Here is a 4,747-nt window from a genome sequence, read left to right as displayed (position 1 = left end):
GATTGTTCTCACATATTTCTGAGGAACCATAGACTACGTCCATCACTAGTACCGCCTTACGAAGGGCCATTCCGAGTTATCAAACGAACAGAAAAAGTTTTTACAATAGAACGTGACTGATAACCATACAACGTTAATATCGATAGAGTGAAACCAGCGTTTCTTTTGAACAAAGAATTTGATGAACGTGACGATAGCGGGGTTGGAAACAACGTATCTGATGAACGATTAAACAATGAACCAAAGATTACACGGTCAGGGCGCATCTCACGTCCTCCAGTACGATTCATGGATATATAAGTTAGATTGTTCAACAGGAAACGCCTTCCTCAAGCGATTCACAACGTGAATACACTAAGTAACTAACTAAGGTAATTTATATACCGGTAGAAAGCCGAAAATGGGCTCCACAACCAGCCGCAGCACCGACCAAATTAACATGGTCCAAAATAACACCAACACGGACCTGGGCGAAATCACTTCAAGATTACACGATGTAATTCAATCCCAACACAAGGAAGAACAATGGCTGATTGGGATTATAATCGGGATCTTGGCGGTCATTGTTGTTTTTGCAGTGCTACGGTGGCTGGGAGCTACGTTAGAACAAAGATTGCTCAGAGGAATACAGAAGACTTTAAATGTATAATACGGAACGTAACTTGTTATTATTAAGAGTGTAATAATTTTTTGTTGTTAAGCGTTGTAAATGTATTAATAATACGATTTATATTTGTCTTAAGAGGGGAATACTGTGGCCACAGTCAAGATAATCATAAGGTATAAATAATTAATATAATTATATCAATAAGCAAACCAATATAATACTACATGTATAGAATAAGTGTTTATACATCATTTTATGTTCCGCGGTTACGGCTTAGAGAATAACACGTCCAATAGTTGTAAGCACATTCTATTATGACGTAAATTAATGTTATTAATTGTATATTTATTTATTTATTTTTATTTGGACCACCAACAAAATTATATGTATACAGAATTAAAAAACTTAATAAATAGGGTATAGAAACACATATAACTTTACTTAAAGGTAGTCACATCATGCATAAAGTGTAGGTCGTACTAACAATTAAAAATTAAGTGTTAAAAAAAAGTTAAAAAATTAAATAACATAAATTTACACAAATTAAAAACAGAGAAAGAGAAAAAAAACAACAATATACACTAGGAATTAGTTAGAATAGAATCATTTAGTATATAAGATCTTAAGTATTGTGGCGTGCCTTATATTCAATCATAAATACCGTTTGCAGTGAACCCTAAGCAGGCAAACTGCTATGTAAACATTTCCTGTAAGAACGTTCGCTACGATGTTAAGTTAAGGCAGTCGTTCCTAACTCGTCCCTACCAACGCTCGTGTTCTAGTATTCATTAACCAGTCCGCTTAAGTAAGACATTTTATATACTTTAAATTTATATTATTCGTGTGTATTAATAAATATTAATTAGTTCATCTATTTGGTTTATTATTTGGATTCCTGACAGAGGCACGCATTAACCTTCTGTAGCCTATCAATCAAAATCAAATCCAATTACAACATAATCATCACCCTACAGTATTATAAATATTTATGCCATTATAGTATAATACACAACCGTGTACACTCCGTGGTTTCATTTATACCAAAACACGCAAGGTTAGTCTGCCCGAAGACCAATCGTAACACTGGCTATATGGCTGTCAGGTTCTTGACTAATATTTTTAGGAATAGTCTTACTGGTCGCCTCTTCTATGTTCTCTTCGGCAGTTTCCTTCATCATTTTACTTTTCTGCGTTTCAGCCTTGCGGGTGCGTTTCGTGCAAGTTCTGAGGTTTTTTTTTTCTAACCTTTTACCAGAATTTTTCAATACTGTCTTAAAAAACTTTTCGTTCTTATCATGCGTATACGTTGTATCCAAGAATTAATAAGACCGAAAAAAAAATGTTAGAATATTCTTGTAAGCTTTTAATGCAATTTTTACAAGTTGTCCTTTATTTAGTGTCTATAAAAACAATGTCTATTGTATGGCGGTAAAATTTTTTAATCATTTACCCGAAAAGGTCAAAGATAAGACATTTATTGAATCCAGAAATTATATTATTAATATATTAATAGATGCAAATATTTATAATTGTAAACACTATTTTCAACTAAAATTTTGACTAATAATTGTAATCATTGACATTTTAAAAATTCTCTTTTATTGTTTTTTTTTTTTTTTGATTGTTATTTTGTTTCTCTTGTAGCGTAATATAGTATAATAATCTTATTGCTCTATTAACACAACATATCATAAATATTTTGCACGCCATTAACAGCAAAACATGTTTGGATCGAAATGTATGTTTAATTTTATTAACATATAATTGTTTAAAGCAAATAAATAAATTATTATTATTATTTACTGCCCCCGACCATGAACATTTACATAAAAATTCTCTAAACATAAGGTCCAGCAATTTATATGCACAACTGATACCACTGCCATCAGATTTATCACACAGTAAAGCGTATTGTAAACGCAATTTTTGCTTCTGTGTATCTTTGTGGATCTGGCTGGTAGCGATGTGTATTCATAACTTCTAGTGACGACGCACTAGGGATTTCATCCAAATCGTTTTCACTGTACCGGCTAAAACTATGCTTGCTATGCTAAGGCTTGCAAAAATTAAACTGAAAGTCAAGAAATGCTGTATTTAGAATTTAGTATCAGTATTGTAACACGGTGCATCTCGTCGCATTTGTTTTTCTTCAAAATTTAGGATTTAGCTACCTTTGGAATAAACTTGTATTAACTGATTTGTTTCTAGACCTTTTAGAACAGAATAAGTGGTAATTTAATATATAGCCGAGATACCGGTGATTTAAATTAACCACTTGCTTTTGATTACAAAAACCCATATTCCTTCTGCCTGTACTGATCCGAAAGCCAGGATCTCGATGGAAACATTGGAATCCTGGCCTACAAGCTGTAGCGAGGCAGGCAACGCACTTGTGAAATTTCATTCAAACCGTTCAAATTAGGGACAGCCGAATACAAATACAAATACAAAATACAAATACAATACAATACAATCCTTTATTTGCTGATACAGTTTACAAGGTCTTAACAAATAAATATAATCTGTTCTGTATCACGCCCGATTGGCATGCAAAATATTAGTTACATTTACAGTAAATATTATGTCATTCCAGAAATTACTTTTAATAATGAATAGAAGAACAATATTAATTAATTTGAAAAAAAGAAAATACAAATAAAAAATAAATGAATCAAAAATCAATTTACATCATATTGTCAAAAGAATAAATTTATATTAAAATGTCAAAGTTAAAAATTCATTTATGTCATAAAACGCATTGTCCAGGAGAAACCTACGCAGATTATTTTTAAAACTAATTAAATTGTTCTCCTGCCTTATACGCTTTGGTAATTTATTATATATTCTAATAATCATCATGCAGATGCTCTTATTTAGGAAAGCAGTGTGGTGGGGAGGAAACCGAAATCTATCTCTGCAACGCTCACGATTATGCCTTTGAAATAATCTGTCGTTCGTTCTCAGAAATAATGCGATTTCAAATATATATAGGGATGTCACAGTAAATATCTTTAATTTTTTAAAATAGGGTCTACAACTTTCCCTTTTCTGCAATCCACATATTGCTCTTATGCATCTTTTTTGTGCAACAAAGACATTTGTAATGTAGCTAGCGTTACCCCAGAAAACTATCCCATACCTCAGAATCGAAGCAACTTGGGCATGATATGCCACAAGTAAGGTTTTATTATCAACTTTCTTGGAAAGCATAAATAACATGTAAGAAAGCTGATTTAACCTAGAACACACATATTCAGTATGCGTTTTCCATGAAAAATGTTTGTCAATATTTAATCCTAAAAATTTTGTTTCATAAGTTTCGTCAATTACTTTGTCGAAATATTTAATGTTTAAATCATATGTGATATGGCTCCTTATATTCTGAAAATTCATTAGTTTTGTTTTATTAAAGTTTAACGTAAGCGTATTATCGTCCAACCAATTCATTATATCTAACAGACTGTCATTTATAGAATTCTCGTGTTCAGTAATGTTCCTATTTATATAGATCACAGTGCAATCATCCGCAAATAGCACCATGGGATGATTTGTTGAATTCGGTAGATCATTTATATATATCAGGAAGAGTAGTGGACCTAATACACTTCCTTGAGGTACGCCGCGAGTAACAGTTTTCTCTTTAGATAAATATTTAGTCTCAGTTCGCGTATTCATGTCGATTCTATCTATTAGTGTTATTTGTGTCCTATTTATGAGGTATGTTTTCAATAAATTTAGTGCATTGCCTCTAACTCCATATTTACTTAACTTCGTCAATAGTATCTTGTGATCAACATTATCAAAAGCTTTACTTAGGTCCATAAACAATGCTGATACAATTAGTTTGTTATCTATGTTTGTCATTACGTTATTAATAAACTGATAAATCGCCGTGTTAATCGTTTTTGTTTTTCGGAACCCCATTTGATTATCATTGAATATATTGTTTTTCTCAAAAAATGAGTATAATTTATTATATACAATTTTTTCAATGATTTTCGAAAATATAGGAATTAAGGCTACAGGTCGATAGCATGACATATCATCTTTATCTAGTTTTTTAAATAATGGTTTAATAATAGATATTTTAAGTTTATCAGGGAATATACCTTGCCGAACCTAAAGGCTTGCAGAAATATC

Source organism: Bicyclus anynana, chromosome 23, assembly GCF_947172395.1.
Source record: "Bicyclus anynana chromosome 23, ilBicAnyn1.1, whole genome shotgun sequence".
Taxonomy (NCBI): domain Eukaryota; kingdom Metazoa; phylum Arthropoda; class Insecta; order Lepidoptera; family Nymphalidae; genus Bicyclus; species Bicyclus anynana.
This window is presented reverse-complemented; position numbering follows the sequence as displayed.